Source organism: Epinephelus lanceolatus, chromosome 23 (genome assembly GCF_041903045.1).
Source record: "Epinephelus lanceolatus isolate andai-2023 chromosome 23, ASM4190304v1, whole genome shotgun sequence".
In the NCBI taxonomy this organism is placed as follows: domain Eukaryota; kingdom Metazoa; phylum Chordata; class Actinopteri; order Perciformes; family Serranidae; genus Epinephelus; species Epinephelus lanceolatus.
In genome coordinates this window covers 16392544-16420327 of record NC_135756.1, presented here as the reverse complement: position 1 = coordinate 16420327, position 27784 = coordinate 16392544, and the positions used below count along the sequence as shown (strand labels likewise).

The 27784-nt window shown below is 40.6% G+C and overlaps 1 long non-coding RNA gene across 1 annotated transcript in view; it reads left to right on the top strand.

Moving 5' to 3' along the window:
• The window catches only part of LOC144461804 (uncharacterized), a 145969-nt gene that overhangs the window by 81267 nt on the left and 36918 nt on the right, over positions 1 to 27784 (top strand). The window contains exon 5 of the long non-coding RNA XR_013490429.1: positions 17257 to 17358. This is a non-coding gene — a long non-coding RNA (uncharacterized LOC144461804). The remainder of the gene's footprint in view (positions 1 to 17256; positions 17359 to 27784) is intronic.

The following is a 27784-nucleotide window of genomic DNA, read 5'->3' as shown; positions in this document are numbered from 1 at the left end:
ATTGGATTATGGTCCTTTTCTTGATAAAAAGTTTAACAAAACACTTGTAGGCTAGTATGTTGATATCTTGGTAGCTAGCTCATTTGTTCATATTGTAAGTTCCATGCTATCAGTCAATCCAACAAGTCATCAAATATAAAAAGTATCACTGCTTCATTATCAGGCCACTAGCGATGCTCTGTAGACTAATGTAAGCAACTTGTGCTCCTACCCTGCCAGCTAGCTAGCTAGCTAACATTACATTATTATTACATTACATTATCATTATTATTATATTATTATTGCTGATTTATGCATGATAGTCCCAGCAAGAATATTCTTCTTCAATTCTAACAGGATATATATACACAACAGGTATCAAACTCAAAGCATATATATGATGGGAACAGAGCATGAAATCTAATCACAATCTTCCCCATTCCACTCACCTCGAGTAACAGCTGGAATATCATCAATGAACGCTTCTCCATCTCCTGAATAGTACAAAAAATTGACAGATGAGCTGAAAGTCAGGCTCAGTATTAAAAGAGAGGGGTAGAGATGTTTCTGTAAAAGGCAGGTTTAGAATGATGGGGTACTTCATCAGAGTATACACCGACAGAAAGCACCAAGAACAAGAAACAAACACAAAATCTTCAGTTTAACTGACAGCCCTGGAAGTATTTCAGAAAGGGGCCTCAAACCTTTTGGATTTTTTTTATCTGAGTTACAGATTGAGTAGCGCATCTTCTTAAGATTAAGGTGGGACATAATGTCCCTCAGCCACTGGGCATGGGTGGGCGGGGCAGCATCCCGCCATCTGATTAGAACTGCCCATCTGGCCAGCAGAGAGGCAAAATACAGTGTACAGTATTGGATCGGAATCAGGTGTACATCATCCCCTTTGGCACCACCAGAGAGGATGATGGTGGTGCCAAAGGGCAGACAGTCTTGCATTTTGACAGATTTCCATGTTGCATTACCCTCAATTTGATGGCATACGATGCCTGAAGTTTAACTAAAGTCTAGCAGTTAAGTTGCTTCGCTTATTACCGCTCCTCTAATATCAGTGCAGACTGGCAGAGTAGGAGTTGCTTAAGTCAACAGAGCATCGCTAGTGGCGTGGTAATGAAGCAGTGTTAGTTTTTTATTTGATGACTTGTTTGATTGACTGATAGCGTGACACTTAAGATGTGAACAAATCAGTGTCCTGACAACAGCAAAAGGCTGCCTATAGCCCACGCAATTTAAAGGGGAACTACACCCATTTAAAATTCATACATGTTATTTCTAAGGTCTAAGACAGTTAAAAAACATTAGTAAATGTAAACAACTCTCCAAAATCCAAGAGCAGGATTGTGAAAACTCAAATTTGTGATGTCACAAGGTAGTATGGAGTATGGGGTACATTTTCTGTTTCTGAACTGACAATACTACAATAGAATTAAGCTCACTTGGGTATAAAATAGAAAACAAACATTCTGTGGGTCCACAAAATCAGGCTCCCATTCATTGTCTATGGAGCAGCTTCAGACCTTATGCCATATGACATCACAAATTTGAGACGTACTTATCTGGTCTCTGGCTTTGAGAGAGAGTAGCACATGTTCGCAAATATTGATTGAACTTTCCCAGGACATGGAAATAACATACTAGAATTATTCATTTAGGTTGTGTTCCCCTTTAATCATGACTGCAGAGGAAGGCATATTCCCAATGTCCAGCAACACTAGTCACGTCTCTTTCCTTAGACGCCAACTTACCGAGGACATATCAGGGTTATCTCATTTCATAGAGGACGATTACAACCACTACACCATGTAACTCTGTTCCCAGGGGCAAGGTGGCACTTGAAAACAAGAGGTTAGGGTAAAAATATGAAATGGGATTGGCTACTTTTATTTTCTCCTGCTCCTAAAAACCTAAAGCGTTTCTCATGAGAGATGGCTTCATGGGAAATGCTGAATGTATGTGTAGTAATGGAGAGAAACAGATTCACAATAATACAGCACTTAGGTGCGCTACCTTTAGAAAGGGGTGCCTCTAATAATGGCTCCAGGCTCTGTGTGCTTGAAAGTTGATTTCACAGTTGTTAAATTGCGTCACAGTACTCCAAGCTGAGAATATCTCGAGGCAGCAGAGGCGATGCACTTACCCCTCTGCTTGAAAAAACATCCCATCTTCCAATTCTGAACCGCTTCAATCTTTCCAACTTTGTGACGAACTCGCGTCGTCTCACAGTTGTTTTGTCTCTGAGACGTGATAAATTACTGGTGGTCCGTCTCCAGATTTATGACCCGCTGTCTCACTGTGCGGCATTATGAAGTTGGAACGAGTGACACAATCTAATATTCTATACTTAAATGATGAATAATGTCACACACCACCCACACGCAGCCCATAGGTATCAAAGCAGTAGAATATTAAGCATGCCCAAACTCAATTTGAAACCCACCGGTGGGAAAATGGCATTTCTAATGGAGGTTTGAGGTTGAGAGCGGGCTGATCGGAGCTATTTTTCTTTGGCACTGCTGGCACTATCAATTTGAGATGGCGATTTGGATGGCAACAGGCTGGCTACGACAGGTAATCTGGTACAGCCATTAGCGCCTGTTAAGTGGCTGGGTCTCAGTGTCACACCTTGTCCATCAGTCTCTATTTGGTGAAACATGGTATTCCCAGAACAGGTAACCACATGGTGATAGTCTGGCAGAAGTGCTGACACCCCAAATCGACAGCAGAGACTAATGTAGTGTAAATGGATGAACTGACCTGCCACATCAACCGCCACTAACCTCCAGCCCTTTGTCCCCCCTTCATTCTCTCGATCCAACCACTCAACCTCTCTGATAAGGGGCCGTGACCCTGGAGGGGCCCCTGATTGCAGGAGGTAATTAATGCCAACAGGGACATGTTCATAAAAGGCGGAGGAATAATAGAGAACTTTAATATCCTCATCAGATAGGAGAAGATGAGTGTCTGTCCTAAGATGAGGGATGATAGTTCCTACACAGACACAAAGCCAACGTCTTGTAAATGGAAGGTAAATGGCATGTGATGGCGTCTAACACAATCATAATTGATTTTCAAAAAAATTTCTCCATCTTCAGTAGCTTTATAAAGTCCATTACATGCAAGCACCATGATTAAAGCAGAGAAAAGGTCTTTTTATACCTTTTAGACTTAATTACAATGAAGTGGGTTGCAAAGGTTCAGTAATCCATCACTGTAAATGAGAAGCTGGCAGTTGCAAAGTTGCAGAAAGGCGTTACCAGGCTTTCAACCTGTACATTCTGAAAGTAGCTCTTTACATATTAATGTTACGTTCAACTATAGAATGTCAAAAAATAGTTAAAAAATGTCCATTATATACACTGAACACAAATTTCAATCTGTGTCGGGGCGTCGGTTTATTAGTGGTGGAGCAGGCGCACCATGTACAAGGCTGTTGCCGCAGCGGCCCGGGTACGTCTCATCCCCTCTCTCCCCCTTTCACACTCAACTGTCCTGTCCATTAAAGGCAAAAAATGCCCAAAAAAATATCTTTAAAAAAAAAAAAAATTTCAATCTGTGTTAGTGAGCACTTCTCCTTCTCCAAGATAATCCGTCCACCTGACAGGTGTGGCATATTCACATGATGAATAAACGGTATGATTACTACACACATGTGCCCAAGGATGGTCACAATTAAAGGCTACTCTAAAGTGTGCAGTTTTATCTTGAAAGAATACTTTTATTTGAATTTTACACTTAAATTTTTCCCTGCTAAAGGTTTTATGGGGGGAGTTTTTCCTTATCTGAAAAATTAATTGAATTTAATATGACTAGCACTACAGAAACACTGTTTAGTCACACTTACATGAATTTTTAACCAATTGGCGGCCAAAATTTGAGAGAAATAAGCCATTTGTCTTAGAAGTCTTAGATCTTAAACTTAAACCTGTGAAAAATGGAACTAAAAACAAAAGTGTTAACATTTGTCATCAGTGTAATATCAATACAGCATATTTTAAAAAATGTTGATTTCCCAGAACCCATTGTGATGTCTTCAAGTTGTTATGCTCCACCAACACCTCAAAACCCAAAAAATATTGAGTAAGCTGTCACGTTACTAAGCACAGCAGCAAATTGTCGCATTTGACCAGCTGGAAAAAGGGGATGTTTGGTGTTTTTGTTTGATAAATAATTTTTCTGTAATGAAAATAGTTGCTCATTAATTTTCTGTTGATGAAGTAATTGATTATTGGACATGTCGTTTTTAACCCTAAATTGCAGAAACTACTTCACATGGTTTTGCTATGTGTCTACATTTTAGTTTTTCTTTCTAATATAAAACAGTAAAGTAGAGCCTTATCCAGCAAAGTGCACTGAGTCAGGTACCTGGTGGGTGACCTGCAAAAAAGGTGGTTTGCAGGTGGTGTTTTGTTTAAATCTTTTTCCGGTGGATTAAAGAACACGAGGGCCTGATTAGGGGTGTTGGATGATACAAATATCAAAATAAAATGAGAGTAGTAAGAATTTGTTTAACGTTTTAATGTTTTAATCCTCTGACTGGTGACTTTGTGTGTCGGCTCCATCTTCTGCGCCACATAGAATATGAGAGAGGTGCCACACTGTGGCGTTACCAACAGGCACGTTAACTGTGGAGATGTCTACTCAATATTATGAATATCAGCAAAAGATATTCATTCACACTGTATTTCCGAAAATACCTTGGTTTTAAAATGTATGTTAGTTTCACATGTATATAATATTCCAAAAAGGAAATTTTTTAATGTGCTGCCAAACTGAATTATTTGAACAGAGCATGGAAACAGGATTTGCACTTTTGGGGTGGTTGCAGTATTGCACATTGTGGTTCCCTTTCAGGAGCAGGTCTTGAAAATCAGACCTGTGCAGGACTCTGATGTACAGTAACACTCTCTTCAGTTGTTTCCTGAAAGGCCAAAAGATAAACTAAAGTGAGATGATTACGACAGCCACATAGAGTACAATAAAGCTTAACATTGCAGAATTACAGCTTTAAATTGTAGTTATCATTTTTACTGTGATCTAATTATGCTCTTAAGCCCCTAATAAGAAATGTAAAATGATCAGATATCTCTCCAAATGAAAATCGAAGCACTGGGAAACATTGATGTTAGGGAATGGCAAACATTAGCAAAATCGTTCATCCCTCTGGAAGTAACCTTTAAAGGTTAAAGTATGGGAGGTAAAAAATCTAATCCCAGTAAAGCCCATTGACTTTGTGCTGGTTTTTGTTTAAATGGTACTTGCAGTGGAAGGCTTCACATTCATGCTGCAAGCAACATAATCAATCAGCGGCAAGAGTTTATTAATTTCCTGTTCAGGCTGAACAACCAGGAAAATCCTGTGGATGGTTGACAAGCTGGTTGGCCCAGAGAAGCTGGCCATGTCTGAACATTTTTCTGTCACTGGCCGTCAAACAGAGCCTGCAGATTTTTAGGGTTCTGTTTCTCTGCGTGATATCAGTTTATTAACAACAGTATTCATTTATGTAACCAATTGAAACTTCTTGGATTTAATTTTAAGACAACAGAAATAAAGATCCTGGGAATCATACTTCAAAAACAGTTGCATTATTTGTTGAGGTTAATGGTATATTTAGTTATTTAAATTAAATGTTCCTTCTATTTGACTATCCCTCAGTGAAGTACAGATATAGTGTATGTTTTTAGTTTTCCGAATGTTCCATATCGGTGAAGGAAATCAAACTCTGCTGCATCTGAGTGCAACAGCCCAGCAATTTCAGATATTTTGAACCTGCTATAGGTCTGATTTACAGGGTCGATACAGCACCATGTATGTTTATCTCTTGCTGACTCATTTGCAAGCTTTGCGTGTATTGATGAAAGGGATAAAAGGCTGGAATGCATCGGCTTGTCAGACTGCAACCATGAAGTTAAATGAGAGACAAATGTTAAAAGGTGCTTTGTTCGTGGAGAATAAGGGAAGTGATGGCAATCACACCCTTGACGAAACAATTATCCCTCCTCTCAGTCTGCTGCCACAGCTGACACTCTGAGGCCAATATGGCAGCCTGCGCCCCACTGTTCAACTGTCTCACCACCTCCACTTTTCTCCTGTCCTTGCCCCCCCTTTCACATTTTTGTCTTCTTTTGCACCTAGCCATCACCGTAATTAGTGCTTCTGTCATTTGCTCTGACATAGGTGTGCACGTGTTAGTCTTCTCATGTGTGTATAAGAGGGTGTGTGCCTGTGTGATGGCGGATAAAGCAGAGTAGCAATAGGTCGACTTCCAGAGCGATCGATTCTCAATTGCCGTAGAAGCGCTTTTCTCCTGTTTTTTTGCCAATTCAACACATGATTAAAGCCGGCGGGGCAATTACCATTCATCTGGAAGGAGACAAGAAGAACAGACCCTCAAAGAAATGTGAGAATCAATCCATTATGAGCAGATCTCCTCCTTCTCCTCTCCCTCTCTCTCTCTTTGTTTCTCCCTCCCAGCTCTGTGGCTAATCTTCCTTCCCTCTCTTTCTGCTTCTTCTTCTCATCATTCTCTCCTTCTGTCTCTATCCATACTCCTCACCTCCTCACTGCTCTGTTTCTTTCCCCATCCTAGTCCAATTTATATCTTTCTCTCCCCCTTTCTGTCACTATCCTTCCTCATTCCTCTGTCAGTGTTCTCTGTATCCTTGGTCACCATCATTACTGCCTTTGGTCTCATTCACTTTCCCTCAGCTTTTATACTCACAACAATATGAGCCCCTCTTCTTTTCTTTTATCATCCCTTTATCCGACAAAAAAGACTATTGATCCTGTGATTTGACATTTCTGTAAAGGAACAGTTTCATCCAAAATAATGTCTTTTCAGAAGAAAACAATGCAAAATGTGTGATTGTTAGATACAAATTTACCCGGCATATATTTGATGCAGGTATTTTTGTGCTAAACTATAAGGGAAAAACAACTTTCTTGAGTGGACTCTTTTGCAAAACATTCTGTATATGAAAATACAGTGTTGAATGGGAGGTCTCAGGGACTCAGCATGACAGACATAAATGAAAGTGCATACCCTCTAGAAGCTTAAAATAAAAAAAATAAAAAAACACATTTTTACTCCTACCTGTAGTGCTATTCATTATCCAGATTCTTTTGGTGTGAGTCACTGAGGGTTGGAGATATTAACTGTAGAGACGTCCGCCTTCTCTTGAATATAATGGAACTAGGTGGCACTCAGAATCATGACCTGCTCACTCAAGGTAATCTACAAATTATGTCATGAGCAGTTTCATTTTGGAGCTATTTTCTTTTTACACTGGTCATCTGTATCACCATTCTGAAGAAAGCGTGCACATACTCATGAATGAGAGGCTTGTGCCCTTGTGACAGCGTGAGACATAACCATTAATGACGTCCTCCTTGGCTGAGCTGTAGTATTAGCAAGGTCAGTGGTGCTAGCTGAGCTAGCAGTAGATGCAAGCTTCCTTCTGTGCAGTGATACGGTTGACTGGTGTGGTTCGATTGAAAGAAAATCAATCCAACATGAAACTGCTCACAACAAGGTCTGTGGATTATCTTGAATAATGGGGTCATGATTTTTGGAAAGCGACACTGCTGTTGATTTTCTCAAATTAATTTTTCAAATGTACTTCTGAGCCTGTGCCCAGTAGGTCCATTCAGTAATCCATCCATGGTATCACCGTGCAGAAGGAAGTGTGCATCCACCAATTTGTGCACAAGATGTAAACATTAATGGCGTACTCCTTGGCTGAACTGTAACTTTAGCTAGCCCAGTGGTGCTAGGTGAGCTAGCAGTAGATGCATGGTTCCTTCTGCACAGTGATACGGTTCTGTAGAAAGAAAATACTTCCTACTGCTCACAACAAGTTCTGTGGATTATCTTGAGTAACCAGGTCATGATTTCTGGAAAGAGACATTGCTGTCAAGTTTATGTGTGTATATATATATATATATATATATATATATATATATATATGTGTGTGTGTGTGTATGATCATTTTTTATTATTTTGGTGTGTTGAGCATCACAAGCCGAGTGCCATCTAGTTCCATTTTATTCAAGAGAAGGCAGACATCTCTATGGCTGATATCTCTAACACTCAGCAATTCACACCAAAACAATCTAGACTGATAAATAGCACTACAGGTAAGAGGAAAAAATATGTTTTTTTTTTTTTGGTGAACTGTCCCTTTGAAGATCCATCAATAAGTAAACCTCAAATTTGACGACATGTTCATGTTTTCTGAATTTGAATCCATCCTTCTCTGTTTCAACAATAGCTACCAGCAAATGGTTATTTCAAAGATTGAAACCTTTATGACCTGAGCAACGAAAGATATTAAATGTTCCGTATATGCCTTGATGAAAAGAGAGGTTCACTTACACTTCATCAACTTAAAAAAATATTTAATCTAGTATCACTTACTGGTACCCTGTGGAGTAGTGTGTCCCTGTTTTTTTTCTATCCCGCGAGCCTGTGGGTGACATGATACATGTACATTCCGGTGGTTTTACACTCCATGTGATTGACAGTTGGTGGCGCTAACACACCAAGAAATGTAAAAGAAAACTGTGAGCTAGCAAACATGGATGTCAACAATGTAGGATTTAAATATTTTAGAAAAGCAGTTTTCCATGTTTTATGGGGAAGCAAATGCATTCAATGTGTTTGTTAAGCCTCAAGGATACACATGATGTATTCTGGTGTGTAGCACTGAATGTAATTACGACTCTCTTTGTATATATGAAAGCTACACAGGGTATCTTTAAGTTCTACAGATTACAATGTGTTGGTCTGAGGCAGAACATTTACAATGACCACAAAATAATTCTGTTGCACAAGAAAGTATGAAAAATCTCAGAACCTTTTACAGAATTTTACAATCACCATATGCGGGGGTGTTGTGCAGCTAAACTAATAACAATACAACAGTCTTTCCGTGGGGTTGCTGAAACTTGTCTGCTTTTCCTCATATGCAGCGACCTAGCCTTTTTCTGTGTGATCAGTTTTTTCCTGTGCAGCCTGCTTTGCATCCAAAACTCATCCATTGTAGGGGTTTAGTTTCATTAAAGCTCTGTGCTCAGATAGAGAGAAAGAGTAGGATGTAATATGGGAAATGAGGATGTGTACACTCTTTGTAATTGCTTTTTTAAGTGTGACTGTCCCAGGTCTTGCTCATTTATAGAGCGAGCCTGGGTCTCAGGTCATTAAACCGGGCAAATAATGTGGGTGAATTCATTAAGGTGTGATGATTGTTGACTGCCCGCGTGGGTTGAGAATAGACGGAGATAAGGAAAGGTCTTGGTAATTGGAGTTCTTTAGACACTAAGGCCTCACCTATAGTTGGAGGAAATAGGTTATAAAATTATCTACAGCTGACACACATACAAATGCTGCTTCTCACACACACACACACACACACACACACACACACACACACACACACAGAGAACACTGACATACAAATTCAAGAAGGCGTACTGTAAATACACACACACAAATATCAGTTGAGCTTGAGAAAATTATATGTTACGAGTGCAACAGCCCTAAAAATCACCTCATTTATGATAATATGAAAAATCCAATTTGCCATCGTTCCTCATGAGGAGTGATAAGCGACGCATGTGAGTGTGTGCGCATCTCCACCTTTGATGGAAAAGTGACAGCTGGTACAATTCAAGGCCCAAGAACTTGGCTCTTTACTCCAGAATCACACAGCCAAGTCCGTGTTCATCAAAACTGAGAGGTGTAGACTCTTCCCCGACGCAGCAGGAAAGCGTGACTGATTGAAGTTGATTTCCCCTTGCAGAGCTTTGCATTGCAGCAGAATGGCGAAACACGCAAAGACGGTCGAGTGGGCAGACGTGGACGGGCTGATAAGTAGCAACTCAGCCCCCTCCCTTCATCACTGGAAGAGGTCAGGTCCACAAAGACTGTAGAATTGTGATTATACTGTAAACTCTTGTGGAGGCAAGTGAGTGGTCAGCTGTAGTGTGTGTGTGTGTGTGTGTGTGTGTGTGAGAGTGAGAGCAGAACTGGTGGAAATATAGACATCAGATCCTGGCCTCAGATCAGATTGAGATGATGATATTTTGAGATAATGATCTCCACTGGATACTCACACCCTGTGGTACACCCACACACATCACCGCTGTGACACATTACTCAATCTCGATGAGTTGATTAAACCTTAATTACAAAGTCAGCCAACCACCATAACCATGAATGTTACACCAAATATAATATTTTCATTATTGCAGCAATATATCAATGGCAGATACGATTAGGGTTGAGGGTTGTCCCGTGGTTTTTAAATTACTACTTCCCGGGATTATATCTCTGATGTCCTCCTGATTCTCACCATGACTTAATTTTGATTTTAGAGAACTACAGATAATCATTCAGAAAATCATTTGTTTAAAGTATAAGGAGAATACAACCAGCCTTTATAAATTACAGTGTTTAATGTTGCTAAAGCACAATGTCCGCTGCAGTTACTTTAAATAAAGACCTGTCTCCACTTCCTCCTACTTTATAAAAATGAAGCCAAAATAACCCCAATATGGATGCAGCCATCTTGTACAGGTGACGTCATTTTGAGCCAGAGTCTGTGCAGTAGCGATTTTGGCGATATCGCGTTACCACCCATAAACCTGTCTGACCAACTGCAAGCAGCGCCATTGATAGCGAGGACCTGATTGGCACACACAGCTGTAGGGCTGCCCCTTACTAAAAATTTTCCTAGTCGACCAGTAGTCGTCATTTAGGGCCAATTTGATTATTAAATGATATATTTTGGGCGGGGCAACACAATGGTTTGAGCTGAAGGTGTGAGAAAGAATAGTATCAGTGACATTGTTAACACTGTGCTACATTACATAGAAACACAAAACCGTACTAATGAACCTTCATTAATATAGGCCTATATTTTATCTACAAGTGCACGTCACATACTGAGCGAGCCGCCTGTTAATGACGCTGTGGGCTAATGGGCATGTAGCTACTTTCATGCTTCAGATGATACGTCATGTTTGTAGTCGACCAATGAAGATGAGTTTACATATCACCTTCTTCACCTTCACGTCCTTCACCTTCTCAAAATGATCCCACACTTTGGATTTCCTGCCCGACATGTTAATAACTAGCCTGTGGAATAACTGCAGGTACCAGCCCTGGAAATTAGAGGCTGTACGCATGCCGTGTCTTTAATCGCCTGGAAAACACGAGGTCAGGCGCTGGGTGCTACTCTTGTGCCTTTTTTGTGCCAACTTTCAAGAGCGCGGTCATAGGTTGCTAAGCAACCATAACAAGCACCGTATAGAAATCCTGAGTGCAGAGCTGATCTTCTTCCAGAAGCTGTTTATAAGTGTGTAGACCTATCGTGACTAATGATCTTTCTGGTCGACCATTAGGGGGCAGCCCTACACAGCTGTCAATCATGACGTCACACCCCCTTTTATCAAATAACTAGTTATAACCAAACTTACCAGAAAAACTCACACTTGAACATACATCAGCATGATAAAAACTACACTAAATGTCAGAAACCATCTTTTGGAAAAGTTTATTTAACGTGTACTGAATTTTTAGGTTGGCCCATGTCCCTCTTGCCAGCATGGAGGGGGTGGGTTTTATGACTGCAGCCAGTCACCAGGGGGCGATCAAGATCTGTTGGCTTCACTTTTGGGGTGCTGTTATGTCGTCCATCTTTATTATACAGTCTATCATCCTCCATAGAGAATACTTTAGTTGTAATATGTTTGAGTGGTCCTACAGGGAAGCATATGTGCTTGTCAAAGGTAATTACTGTGTGCAGAGCTGTGGAAGAAGAATCTGTCGCTTTGAGCCATCTCAGCGTGGATTTTGTCCAGTTGTTTGTGTGGTTTTAGTTATGGGAGTAGCGCTGAGGACATTTGTTTGTTATAACTGTATGGCTCTTCTGCTCTTGATGCTCCGTCTGTTTAAAGCCCCTCTGCACTCATCAACTCACTCACAAAATTTATTCCAACACCTGTCACGCAGGTGGATTGTAAGCTGCCATTTTAGCATGAAAAGTGACTGGAAAACAGCTGCAGGCTGGAAAGTTAAGAAAATTGCACATATTTTTAAATAACAGCACTTCAGTCTCACACTTTTGGTATTTGTGACAATACTTAAAGCCACTATGTGTTGCGGTTTTATGTGATATCAACTTTTGGATTATTCTGATAGCATAAATCTTTTTGTGAAATTTTGAAAATTGGTGCCATTTACATTGATTCAGCTGTGATTTCGGAGAGAGTAATTTTGGAAGCTGTGTATTGTATTGTATTGTATTGCATTGTACTGACATAATATCTATTATATTGTCCACTGTATTTATATCAATGAAGGGAGGCTCAATAACAAAAACACCAATGCAAAACCGTTCAACAGCACCACAAACTGAAGCCTCCACAATGATCATAAAGTTGAATCAGCACCTCTCTAAAACATTTTAAACCAAAACTGAACATTATGACCTTCATGAAGTTAGGATGTATCGCAGTACTGTTGCTATTAGACTGCATTAGCTTGACTGTATAGTGGTGTGCACTGCTGTCCACTGTAGTGTCCTGTTTTGGTACTACCAATAGTAAGAGCATCACTCTGTACCCATAGTGCCGTCAAGTTGAAGTTATTGTTTTCATTTGTCGTAGTTGAGTTGTGGTAATATTCTGAAATAGCCTGGAAGCCAAACAGATCTAGCTAATGTTTTATTTGTTCTGGCAGATACATCTGGTCCCCCTTCCTGTTCAGACAGATTTTTAGTTGACCTGGCCCTCAAGCTAAAAGCAACTTTTTAGCTAATATGGGGTGGGTTTGATATGATGGCTGACAACTTGCAGAGCCTTCATGTTCAAAGCAAAATACGTGATGATGTCAGTTTTGGTTCATGTATACTTACCCAGGGACACCAAAGCGAGTATGAGCTCATCTTAGTAAAAAGGAGCGTCTTTTCCACTGTGAAAAGTTGTGGATGATACCAATGGAACTGTTCCGTACCGTCCCCATTTTTGGTCCCCCCTCTGTTGGGGTACCTAGCACACAGATCTGATACTAAAAGGTGGAGCTGTGAACACTGCAGTACGTTGATTGGTCGATAGTGGACAGTAACTCTGCTCAGGGATGAGCTGTGGCTGGTTTAGAGGCTCATGTAACCACTGTTCATACCATGGAGAGTTTTATTAGTAAACTGTAACTATAAATTGAAAGGATGTTTTGCTGCCTCTTGCAGCAGCTGGAGTCTGAGAAAAAATAACTTAATTCACTGGGCCGACTGCCAGCACCTTTTAAGGTAGAATGTTTACTCGTTATGTTACTCTATGCATGAGTTGACGACGTGAATCCATCAACACACCTTAAATTTCAATCACAACTTTGACTGTTACTTTAGTTTTTATATGATATACACTTTTAGTAATGAGTGCATCTTCAAGCATTTATAGATATTAATTTCGACCAGGTTCTGTGAACAGCATATATTCCAATCCTCACTCAGAGAAAAAACAAGCGTTCCAGCAACACTAAACCCCTGAGCTTGCCTGGGACTAAATGCACAAACCCACTGTTTTTAAATATCCCATGGAGTGACTCTCACTGCAGCCTGTTCTATTTTGTTCAGGAAATGTCGGTGTGCAGCCTCGTTCTGTGGACGATAAACAGGGTTCAGACTTCCATCTGTGTCACCGGTAATGAGGAAGTACAGTGAGTGCTGGACGGAGCAGTGAGTGACAACAACCCCGCCCACATGAAATACTTCTGTTTGCGGTGGAAACGCTAGGGTCCAGGTACCATGTCTGAAGGGTTACTTTTGGTCACAATGGTACCATACCGAAAGTGTTGAAAACGGGGCTATTGATGCTACACTATCACAGCTTATCTCTGCATGCCGTAATCTGTATACACTTATCCTTCACTTAGTGCGAGGTCACACGTTTCGTTGCTCTGATTGGTTGTAGGTCTCCACATCTATATAGGTCTGGTGATGCCAGGCTTGCTCTGAAACTGACCACAAGAAGGCATTAATGGAAACAATTGTGCCGCTGTTTATGACCTTGAACATCCGTGTGCTATTTGGCCACCTCTTAAATGTAACACAGAAAGGTGGAAAATAGAGCAGCTGATTTTCATACATTTCCACAGACTGATTGCAACACAGCATCGCTATGTACTGAGCATTTGAAATGCAGGTCTAAAGTCTTAATACAGTATATTTTCCTATATTTTTGCTGAGGAAACCAAAGAAAAAATACAAAATTAGTAATTTTTACAATCATTTTTTAAATTAAGTGTTATTGTTCCAGAGTGTCAGTAAGAAAAGCTTACTGAGTATAATCATATTGGTATATCAGATCCCCATTAGCTAATGCCCTTACATTCTCTCATCGTCCTGACACGTAAATCACACGGTTTAACAAGCATTTCTATACATGCATTCAGATATTACATGACATAAAAAACCCTTTACAAAATATTAGACACAACAAACAAAAATCGGCAAGCAAGATGAAGCATTTACTGTTCATTCATACAGTTAATTGCATTACACACTCTTATGTTTTGTATTTATTTTAATAACGTGATTTGATAAAGAGTTCTGTCCTGTAATGGCTCTGTAAATTAGTACATTTATATTTGCGATTTTTCTATCAGACACACACACACACACACACACACACACACACACACAGCACAATTATACATGGGAAAAAAATATTATAGGACATAAGGCCTCTCCTTTCTATAAGACAGCCATTAACATTTTCTATTTTCCCAAAATGCTATTCCACATTGCTTTGTTTGCCTAATGGTAGTCCCAAATGATTCCCTTTGTCCATCAACAGAATTACAAATAAGCGCATATCACCATAAAACAGTACATTGCCTCCATGCCCCGAAGGCCAGATAGCAATGAAATTGATTGATAATCAGCGAATAGGATCACAGCAAATATGATCTCTGGGAATTAACGAGGCTATTGTATCAACACATTTTCTTTTCATTAGAGTCCAGAGTACTCTCTATTCTAATGAATTGCCAGGAGTAAAGAGTGCTTTTTAGGTGGCAGACCTTGGTTGGCTGTTAATCATGTAAATGGCACAGTACCAATTAAGCCCCACAGTGCTGGATGTTAAGGCTTTTAACTGGCCCCAGATTACCCCGGACCACTCCACTAAGAACCTTTAATTACCACCCTTACCAGGAGAAGGCCTGATTCAATGAATACATCAATGTGTGGATAAATTCATAGAGCGGGCTACTTGTGTCTAATTGCTATGATTGACTTTTAAGGGAGGGATGTTTCCCGACTGAATGTATTTGAGATTGTGTTTATGAGAGAGAGTGAGAATATTAAGTTGTGGTGGGTACAGATGTTTTTATAGTGGAGCAGAAGAGAAGGACTCAAGGTCAAGAGAATATTCGGACTTCTCAGTGGGCCCCATCTTGCATTAATGATTGTCGTTGGCAGCTTCGGTTTAACCAAATGTGAACAATTACAAGAGGTGTTGTGTAAAATGAATTTATAAAAAGCTGAGTGAGGTTGTACAGCAAGCGATGCTAATCACCTTTTGTGTATATCTCATTAGACCAGACGGAACTAAAGCAAACCACTCTCCAGAAACAATTAAATTATATGCATGCGGAGTGAAGTCATTTGTCAATTATGCTATCTTGTCATTTCATCCAATAAGGTTCGGATTCTCTCTCATTGTGCCTCTCTGTTGGTGTGTCGCCAGTGCCTTTCATAATTCCGACGATGACTTGATAGACGACGAAGCTTCCCCTCTTTTGGAGCCTGAGATATGTCATTAATTAAAGAGAAGAAAAAGACCCTGACAAGGAAATTGAATTAATTATATGTTTAAGATCTTAGAAAGTAACAAATTGTGGTAAATTTCTCTTGAGACTGAAGATATGGCCAGCTATCATAAGTGAGGAATTTAATTCACATTAGGAGCTGCTATAAAGCCGCATGATATATTTTCATAAAACAGCAAGTGAGGGAAATTATAACAATTCAGAGAATATGCCGCTGAAAGTTGGTAGAATGCTTTTGTTGAATGAAATCTTTTCATTGTGAGGAAGAGTGGCTGGCTTTCCCCTGGACACACATGCTGATTTGAACCTGCATAGTTTATTTTTAATTGGGTTTCAGGACCTGATAAAACATAGTTGGCATATGAAAAGACAAGTTGGGGGATCTTTTTTCACAGCTGCAGTTTTCTCTGTACTGTCCATGTTTTGCATCAGGGGCGTCACAGACATTGTTGGGGGCAGCGACCCGCAAAACAAAAAAAAGGGCAACCCCGGTCACGGTTAATAATGTGAAGCACCCACTGTGAAGCTTCATTTAAAATCGAGACAATGATTTGCTTACTGCAGTTACCAGCAGCCGTAAGCTCCAAGGAAACTGCTTCATAGGTTTAATAGAATGAGAATTTAATGTGGGGATGCTTTTCTTCACTTTGTCTTTTTTATATTGTGTTACAATGTTGGATGTTCATATTAAACGTGGGCAAAGTTTCAAATAATGAGGTAAACGTAGGTTGAAGTAGACTAATCCCTCTGAGCAAAAACCTTAGGTTTCCTACCCTTCTGAACACTCTGTTTCCAACAGTTTGTGCCAGATTTCTTTACATGTTCATCTGCTCCAGGCATGCTACTGTATGTGTTTACATTACACAGCATATACAGATACATTTTTGCTACATGCTAACGTCAGGGAAACATGTCATCTTGGTTGCTGATGTTGTTAATTTCTCCCTGATTTTGGATCATAATCCTGTTGGAACATGTGCAGTTATGTCAAGAACCTATTTTGTGGTGATTTTTCACAGTAAAAAAAGTGCTGCTGTTCTCTGTTACAGTCATTGCCTGGCTGCAAGTACACTGCTAAAATACATGTAGGTATTCTAATGTCAGGGAAACCTGCAATCTTGGTTGCTAATGTTATTTATTCCTCCCCGATTTTAGATCATTTTCCTGCTGGAAAATGTCTGGTTGTGTTTAGAAGCTTTCGCTGGTAATTCTTTGTGGTAAAAACATTACTGCATTTGTTCACATTACGTAGCCTACACTGCTACATGTAGCTACATGCTAACGCCAGGGAAACATGTAATCGTGGTTGCCAGTGCTGATAATTTCTCCCTGATTTCCGATCATATTCCTGCTGGAACATGTCTGGTTGTGTTTAGAAGCGTTCACTGGTAATTCTTTGTCATAAAAAGTGCTGATTTTCTCTGTTACAGTTATTCCATGACTGAGGTGACAGTGCAGAGATGCCGAGGTGCAGAAGACCCAGAAATGCTGACCAACTGGAGCAGACTGGACTTGGTGTTCGTGCACAGACAGTAAGTGTTTTTATTTTTCTTTTTTTTTTACTTTCAAGACAAGCTAGTGTCAGCTTGTGACACATTTACAGTATAGCGTTACAGTGTTTAGGATTTCCTTATAAGGTCATCTGCTCCAGGCACACTACTGCAGTAGCCTACACTGCTACATGTAGCTACATGCTAACGTCAGGGAAACATGTGATCGTGGTTGCCAGTGTTGATAAGATTTAAGATCATATACCTACTGGAACATGTCCAGTTTTTATTTCATTCAGTTTTAAAGGCGCTGTATGTAAGAATGTGGCCAAAATGGTTACTGCACTCAAATTCAAAATACTGCTGCAAGTCGTGTCCGCCCCCCCTCCCCTACAGATTTGAGGTTGCTGCTCTGTGCTGAATTGCTGCATTGTGCTCCGGCGCCCGGTGATCTAACACCGGCCAAAATAGAAGTCCTGCATATCTGTTGCAGTGGGCTCCGGAGTGCCGCAGCTGAGACGGAGCCGGGACACAGCACAGCTGCAGCCGGTGGAAACACACACATTGACTAGAATTGAATCCTATCGGCTCCGCTGCCGTGCTGGAGCGCAGACGCAACCAACACGCATCTGGTGGAAACTGGGGGTGATTTGTTTGCCCACGGGCGGCTGCCGTGGCAGGGCTGGTTTTCCAGCGGGCCGTTCGAGCAAGTCCGGCTTCTCTGCTGCTAACGCTGCTGCCGGGATACAGCTGTGCTGCTAACATTTGTTTCTCAAAAACATCAGTCGGGTCGATGACCCACCTGCACATGGGCTACAATGTATGATCGAAAATGAATAACAGTTGAAAGTATTCGAAATGTCCATCCCTGTCTAGCTATGATGCTAGTTAGCCAACTTTGGCTAAAGCTTACCTGTCGAGGAGAAGAGTAGCCACTTCGACATCCGATTTCAAATTCTTCTCTGCTTTCAACCATCTCCATCGTTCAAAAGCATCTCCTATATAGACCCTCGCTTTGCCTCGAGTTTTGTCTTGGCATTTTTGGGAATCATAACGAGGTTGTTTGGGTTTAGTCGCACCATCAGCCATTGTAGCTCAGTCGTAACTGTAACTGATGCTGAGACTCTACTGACTGCGTGACTGGTAGACGGTGGTGGGTGGCGCAACAGGCCAAAACACAAGTTGTAAACATAAACATGATTTGCAGACCGCAAAAAAATTTTTAAAATGCGAATGTTCTGGCTGTACTATTGTTGTTCATTGTATTTGTATTTCAGCACAGAGAGTATGAGGAAAAAGGTTTTTGACCATAAAAGCATGTAAACATTTCTAGTAGAAACCTTAAATACAAGTATGAACCTGAAAATGAGCATAATAGGTCCTGTTTAAATAAATTATAAAGGAACTGTAACTTTTCCTTGATTTTAATTAGAATGTTTCAAGATAAATTATTACAATGCACACATGGAAACCTGCTGAGTAAATTGCCTTCATCATGATACAGACAGTTTACACACAAAGAAAGTGCACAGGGAAAAAAGCTGGTTCCTTAGTAGCAGTGGTAGCAAAAATATAGTTTTAATAAACATCATAGCCATCATTTGTTTGGTCCAGAAGGACACTTTCGCCAAAGAGAGCAAAAAGGCAGCAGCTTGAGGCACTGCAGCGACTATGCTTTAATGTCACTCTTATGCACCTGGCATGTAAATCAATCCTCACCTGCACCAAGAGTTAAGTGGCACATCCTCAGTCATACAAATCTGGCACACAAAGCATGTTTACAAGCCTGCATCTCATGAGGTGAGGTTTTTTTTCATAAGCTGTCAAAGTTCCCTTTCTTTGCCTATTGCAGTGAAACCATGTAATGCTATTAGTCAGCTTTTGCATTTCAGCACTGTGAGAGTGCTTCAGAATTCTCCTCATGATGTTTTTCTTTCTCCCTGAGCTCATCTTCAAGGCTCTGGCAGCAGCTTAATTTTCACTATCAGCAGAGCCATGGCCCCTTCTTGTTTGTTGTTAACCGATACACTGCTCTGTCCCAAATATGTTATTTTTAAAAGAATGTGAGCAAACCGTCTGAGAAGTGATGGCATTGTGCAGCTATTTCACAGCCCATTTGCTAATTGCTATCTTCAGCTCAATCAGCTGTGTGTTCTTCTATTCGGTTTGTTGTTCCTGGTTCTGTCACTAACAACAAATGCTCCGCTCACTCTGTCTGTTTCTGTTTTTTCCACTGCCCCGTCGAATACACACACCCACAGACGCAAACATCAGCACGCACAGACACACCTTTCATAAACACACAAAGACCAGCTGCCTATCAGATTGGAACAGCTGGAATAAACACGTAAAAAACAGCGCGCTAAGAGGTTGCAATCAAATTCTGAGCACCACCAACACTGTTGAGGAAAGAATCTGATGAACAGATGGAAAGTCAGGCAGCTGACGGCGTGTTGCTTGGTATGAGCCAGACTTCGGGCTCCCCAGTTTAATAATATAGGATTAGTCACAATGGAAATTGCCATGAATGTTAAGTAGCCGGAAGTAGTGGAAGAAGAATTAATATCCTAAAGTAAAAGTGGCAAAGCCACAATGTAAGAATACCCTATTATCTTATGTTTGCTTAAGCACAAGTATGTAAGTATATTCAGCAAAGTACCCATAAGTCACCGCTCTGCAGATGGTGACCCTGATGATGTTATAGCTAGTGATAAATTAACATGTAAGCAGCATTTTAAAGTTGTAGTTGGTTGAGAATGAGCTAATTTAAGCTACTTTACTGTATACTGTATGCTGTGCGGCAGTTTAATTTATTTCACAGTGCAGTAAGCTCATTATAGCCACTTTTGCACTTTGTAAATTATGACACACATAAGGGTGTGCATGCAATATGGCAACAGAAGTGTGGCAGAGTGCAATGGCTTGTCAAGCTAGATCAGGAATGCTACCTAAACAAACTGACTTTGACAAAGGATGACTAATTTCCAGGTCTGTCTGCTAATAGTGAGTGTGGAGAAGACCGTTGCAAGTGTGCCAATATTCAGTGGTATACATGTATTTTGTGGAGAAACGAAGCGTGTACACCAGTGAGAAGTTAAGAGTAGAGTTGCATGGTACGATAACCATCTCAGACAATATCAGGGTATCACGGTAATATAATTAAAATTTGAAACCATTTTGTTAACGTAAATATGTGTAAAAAGTTTCCCCTTTGAAAATAACTAAAATAAAGGGGAGATTATTTGTCCACTTGCAGTTTTTTTTTTCAATATCATTGATAAGCAAATGTACACAGCATGATAACCATCAACTTTTATATCATGGTATACCTTGAAACTGGTGCATGGCCGCAACCCTAGTTAGGAGTATACAAGTCACTATATATACAATTGCGTTATCTGTAGTCACATACAGAGTTTTGTGTCTTGCAATCAGAAATCCTTTGTTGCTAAAGAGAGGGACACAAGACCACTACGTATGAGGCAGTAAACTAACGTTACATCTTAACAGGGAATTTTACCTCCTTTTTGTGTTGTTGACTTACAAGCATAGTTCAGACCTCGATGATATAGTTGTTATGCAAACATGAGTTCTTCTCCCATTTATTGTGACGTAAAACTTTTAGATTGTATCCTCTATCCAGTGATAGTAAACATGTTTAATGGCGTGCAGTGTTTAAATTTGAGTGACTGAGTTAACTGGTGAATTTCAACTGAGTCACCAGTTAACACAATAACTGGTTAAACCAAAACACAGTTGCCCTGAAATGATTGTGATCCTGCTGGAAGTCTGTAGATATTGAGTCAAATGTTGAGTTGGATGTTCTGCCAACCAGACATGTTGCTGCTGGCAACAATGTTTAAAGCTTGCTAACTCGTTAAGATGGCTGGGGCAAAACGCCACTTCCTTTGCCAACATGCATGTAGATTGTAATAGAGTACATAGGCTTATATACAAAATCTTGATCTGCAAAGTAAGCATCGGAGCTTCCACAGTTTCATGGACAACCTGGAAAAATCATAGAATTCCACAATCCCGGTTTCCAGGCCTGGAAAAGTCATGGATTAGTGAAATCCTTTAAAGTTTTGGAAAAGTCATGGCATTTTGTTGTGTGTAATAAAATGAATTATTACAGTAATCTTCCATGCATAACTTTCCAAGTAATGTAACATAACCTAAAAAAAATGCTGTAGCTTTTGACGTAACATAGCTCTGCTCTGCGTAGCTATGCATCGATGCTTGACGTTTTGTTTACCATCACGTACATTCCTTCATTTTCACATCGCGTTCCACTTGTCCTTCCATGAATGCGAGCTTGCTGGAATAACGTTTCAACAGAGTTTGAATCTGATATGTTTGAATAATGCCAGGCAAGTGGGGACAGATAAATAACGTTGTGACAGTGTGATTTAAGATGTACGGTCATGAATCCCAAAGTTTCCTTACCTATGTACCACTAAATTGTACTGCATTTTTTTGAATTGAGCAATTGACATAGGCTGCCCAGAGCTGTCAGTGTCCCTCGGAGTGTAATGCACACTCTCATTTTGTTTTAACTGTGGAGTTGTTAGCATTGTCTCCTCACAGCAAGAGAGTTCCTGGTTTTGAACCTCGGGGGTGGGGGAGCACCTCTGTGTGGAGGTTAATTGGTGACTTTAAATTACCCAAAGGTGTGAATGTGAGTGTGAATGGTTGTCTGTCTCTATGTGTCAGCCCTGTGATAGTCTGGTGACCTGTCCAGAATGTACCCTGCCTCTCACCCAGTGCCCCCAACCCCCAACAGGATAAGCGGTTATGGAAAATGAATGAATGATTGCTCTGGATGTAGAGCATGGTAGTTAGCAGGTATGGAGCTTTTTCTTTTTTTTAATTCAAACTATTTAACCAACGGGCCAAACTAATTGTCGTCTGTTACTCCCCCACTGTGGGAGCTTTACTGCTCCGTGTGCCTAGACCGCCAGTAATTATACATTAACATTAGAAGTAAAGTCTACTTTACAGTTACGTTTGTGTTATCTTTTGTGAATGGTCATGGAAATATTTAAAGGCATGGCAAAGTTTTTCAATTTTGTCCATGAAAATGAGTGGGTGCCCTTAGCTATTGCTGTGAAATAAATAAATGCTAAAAAGTACGATATTTTTCATTGAAATGTAGCGAGTGATATGGAAAAGCCATAAACATACACAGAATCACACACTGCAACCTACAACACAGCTACACATGCAGTCACAGACATTCGCCAAGTGACCAATCACATGATTGAATGGATACTGCCCTGTAATTACAGACTATGGCAATATGTCTGCTGCCCTCTGTTTTCAGTCTCCCTCACAATCTCCCTCCATCCATCCCCAAAGCCGCTGACCCGTTGGCTTCCATGTAATGACCACTGAAACGGGTCATTCTGTCTTATTGACATCGCCATACACAGCCTGGACATTATGGCATGTCAAGATTGGGGATCACAGTTCCAACAGTAAAGACTGCCGTTGTGGATCACGGTCCCAGTTAATGACCTCTGCTACTGGGTGAGGAAAGTGTCTGCCCCGCTGCCGGTGTAGCTCTGTCCATCTGTCTGTCAGCAAAACTCGGGAGGTCGCGGCCTCTTCTGGGAGAGCCACTGACAATAACAGTGCCTGCAGTTATGAATGTGTTCATTCATTCATCCATGCATTAAGAAAATCAGCCACACATCACCCCAGCTGTGGGCCCCATATCCATTAGTGTGACATGTATGTTGACCCGCCCCTCCTCATTCCCTCCAGCAATCCCACATATTGGGGGGCTGGATCACGGCCCCTGGACTCAATGATTTGCCAGGCGACAGATGGAGGGGACACATGGAGATGGTCCGCCTTCCGTTACCACACACACACACAAGCTCAGAAAAGGGATGTATGTAAAATATTCTTCTTTTACAAGCTCTAAAGAAACGTGGAAGACCTATAAATTTGATACAAGTAAATAGATTTATGATATAATATCACTAATGATGGATTAACAATGCATTATACAGTGTGTTAAAACAGCTGTGCAGTAACGTTGTAAAACTGTGGTTTTCTTGAGATGAGTAGTCACAGCACAAGCAAACTCATTGCTGCCCTGCCATCTGGTTAGTTTCTGAATAGTGCCAAAGACAGAGTGCTTATAGACTGAATACAGCAGTGATACTGTAGATTGGCTGGGCGTGAATATGGGCAGTGATACACAAAGCAGCCACATTATCCTTGGTATTGGCCAATGCAAATACATACGATATGTGTAGATTGAAATACACAGTTTTTCCTCTCACCTGGAGTTTGGTCTATCCACATTGTTGTTTGGAAAGGTCTATTTTCCTCATTCAAATCCAACAACATTGTGAGCAGTTCATTAAAACTGTAGTTGGTTACATTTAGTTATAAAATATAACTTTTGTCATACTTGCTGCAAGTGTCACCACATTCACACAGCACTAAATGAAACAGAAAATCACATTCTTTTGTCTCCTCCATTACCTTGTAGCTCCTCTAACGGCTTTACTGCATGTGAATTAAAACTACTAATCAGAGCTGAGGAGTCTCTGATCAAATGTGTTCAAGATGCTTTTATTGCATTGCCTTTTCTTCTTCTCAAATGTTTTCAGAAACATATTTTAGTGTACTGTTTAGCTGTAAAATGAGAAAGTTGGTCTGGCTGGTGGGCGGTGCTTGGTGCTTCGGTCAGCTGTTTGCAACATCATCAACTTTCTCATTTTACAGCCTAACAGTACACAAAGAGCCTATGTCTACATAGCTGGGTTTTTTGTCAGAAAAGCTGTGGCAATACGTTGCGAAGCATTTCATTCCAGCACTTTTTTTAATGACGCACTGCTCATGGGTTTTGTTTCTATGACAACAAAATCTTAACATTCCCATTGGCGAGGTAACTAATGTAAAGCTAGGTAACAGAAGCTGACTGCACAGTTAACAACACTCACAGCACACTCACCAGTAACATTCAGTGTCGGGCCAATCTGGTAGTTTCATACAGCTCAAGATAGACAGTAGCACCACTCTGAAAAGTTCAGATATTTTCCACTAGAAGCGCTTGCAACGGCCCCACACAAAAACAGAGCAATCTTCAAAAAGACGCTGGCTTGACTCTAGGTCAGTGGTTCTCAAATGGTGTGCTGTGATGAACTTCAACTGGGCCTATCCAAAAAGTTATGAATCAATTTTTAATTGACTGTATCAGTAAGTTGTGCGCATCCATTTCCTAATAAAGAGGCAAACTCTACCTTAAAAAATGTAATTAAATTTAATTAAAAAAAAAACTTCACGGGGAACCTATTTGTCACTGTTTGTACAAGTTTTAAGTATGTGACACATCACATTGTCTTCCAGCATTTCATTATTACATTACATTATTTTAAAAAAAAAGTTTAAAATGAATTCTTGAATCATTTTGGTAATAAATATTTCATGATTAATGGTTGTCAGTTGCTATTTGATATTAGTAAATAAAAGCAAACATGTTTGTTGTGATAAGAGTGATAACACATGTTATAGAGGCTTTTGTGAAATTTTGGCTTGCCCTTCGGTATGCCTTAGGCACAAAAAGTTTGAAAACAATGCTCTAGGCAGTGGCATGTGCTGAATATGCTCTTTCCTCATTGGGAACAATTAAAAAAAGACACTGGTGCTCAGAAAAAACGATTCATGTACACAAGCCCTTAAATGTGTTTCTGAAAACATTTAAAGTGAGAATTACGCAATGCAGTAACATAATCTTGATTCATATTTGATCAGCGCTGCCTAGTTTGACAGTTTGACCACAGTTCACAAGAATCATTGACAGGATTGACACATTAGAGACTCCCCAGCTCTGGTGGTTGTTTTGGGAGTGCCGTGGTCGATTCAGGCTAATGCCATTAGAAGAAGGAGGGTCATGATTTTTTCACAGACCAGCTCATGCACTTCTTTGAGAATACATTAACAGTTTCAGCAAATATGACACAAAGTTATTTTTGTTTTTTTATTTAGTTTTTATTTTAAGTGATATTTTGTAGATAAAACCTGTGAAGAATTAGTTGCTTCTTCTTTGGTTGTAGAAAGGCTTGAAGTATCTGTGCCCCATCTTATAGCAGAAATTGTTTGTTTTTCTGCATTTCAGAAGCCACGGTGTTTGGGAATGTGTGTAGCATGTTCAATATTATGAATATAAAATGCAGTGGTATTTCAGTATATTCCATTTTACTGAATTGAGTGGCCCCAGTCCCCGAGGGGTTTAAATTAGGAATGTTCCTTGGTACCCAGAAACAAGGTTACCACTTAAAGGTAGCATCTCTGAAAATGCTTGCATAGGTCCGGTGGGAGCAGAATTTAGATGAGGCTGGAGAGTGAGCATTAATCTCCTCAATTTCATTGTTTTCCCATTTCTACATTATTTCCATGAAACACTTGCATCTCGAGGCCCTGCTCAGAGATTGAATGTGGCGAATGTAATTCTGTCTGTGCTCCCCCCGGGCGTTGCATAGGTGTTAGTAACTTGACTGACTTTAGCCTGCATGCCCAAGGCTGTGATGGGATCTGTGCCACCCATGTACCTCATAATCTCTCTGGAACAACACTGTCCTCTAGCACCCCCAGCACAAAGTCTCTACCTGGCCACAGGAATGGTTGTGTGTGTGTGTCTCTATGCATGCATTTGTCTGGCTGTCTGCCTGAGTTTACGTTCTCCCTGCCTTGTTGAATGACTGACTTCTGTCTCTCTCTCTCTCCTGATCCCGACTCCATCTCCCTTTTCCATAAGAAGATTGGATGGGTCAGTGTTTACAAGTCTATCGCCATGGCAACAAAAGCAGCTTCTAAGCATCTCCACAGCCAATTATCTCCCTTCCTCAGGCATATCGGACTCTTTGCGCTTCCTCCTGTCCCCAAACATTCGTATTCAGTTTTATACTTGCAAACACTTGCACACATTCACATACAAGGTGAGAAGATTGTGGGGGATCTGATGAAAAATTCATGCCAAGTGAACTAAGTTTGTCTGCTTGGTTTTACATTGTTTTAACAGCCCAGTTGTCAGGGGAAAATGTTGGCATTGTATGTTTCTGCAAACTATGGATATGTTACATTTGCACTTTTCATACGTATCATATTAACATTTCTAAAGTGATGCACCTGAGCTGACTGTCGTCTGTTGATGGAGGGGTGGGATATTGCTGTGACTCCTAGGCAACATGCCTGCCCTTTATACCTCCATGTTCAAGACCAACAAACAATAAAACTGGTTGTGATTTCACAAGTCATTGCTGTTTTTTCAGCTGCTTTTTAAGCACCAAATGGGAGTGGTTTGCCTGTCGCAGTATTTTTTTGAGCACCAAAAGCAAGTGATTTTTAGAGATACATCACTGCTTTTGCTGTGGGGAAAGTGTAACAAAGCGCACTTGTGTTTTGTACCGATATGTTGCTGCTTTTCCTGCCAGGATTGTGCCCACCAGATGAAATATTTTAAGCCAAAACTTGATCTTTTCCTGACCATAATCAAGTGTTTTTGCCTAAACACAACCACATGATACCACGAGGTGTTGAAACATTAAGTCAACCTATTTGCAACATAATAAAGTGCAGTGTAATATATCTGTCTTTTGCAGAAATGTACAATGGCAACATTTCTTCTGGCAATTTGGCTGTTTTTTTTAAGATGTTTTCCAATATTGTCTTGTATTAGGTTGTGTAAAAGCACAACTTAGTGGCAGAATGTATTACAGGAATCTGAATTGAGAGAGTTTTTTTTACCCTTTGATTTATGCCCAACAAAAAGCAGCAATGACATGAATGCACTAGAGGAACAGTAGAGAGCACAGTGGATTGTGTGCCAGACGTTATGAACGTAGATCATTGAGGGGAGCGTTTGTCGTTCCATGTTGTATGAGGCTGACATTTTGTTTTTGGACGATACAAGTGGTTGTTGAGGTCGCTGCTCTGAAGTGAGACGAGCTGGGTCATCCTGGCTGAGATGGAGCAGTTCTCTCCTGGCTCTGAGGCTGGTCCCCATGGATCATTGATGTTGGGCCTTTCCCAAATTTGGCTGGTCTTTCAGAATGCAGTCATGCTGATGAAACAGACTTGTTGGTTACAGAGGGTGCAGATGTGGGGATGTTTTCTCTTTGTCCTACCACAGGTATTTTTCCTGGCCTAAGTCTTTGCCTTAGGTAGAGGGCTAGATGCTGAGAAGATGTGGTTCTCAGTGGACTTTGTGTTTTTCAAAGAGGAAAGGAGGGGTTCTGACACACTAAGCCGACAGTTGGCCGCTGGTTAATGTCAGGCCGTCAATGAATGCCTGTTGCCCTAGTTTTTGCGGTGTGTCCGGCACTGTTGGAACTAGTTGGCACTAGTTGGTCCTTGTTGGCTTTTTTCAACAGACTCAGCATGTTTAATCGGCATGAATGAAATCACTCTGATTGGCAGTTCAACTTAGCACACGCAAAGAGAAACAGAAGTG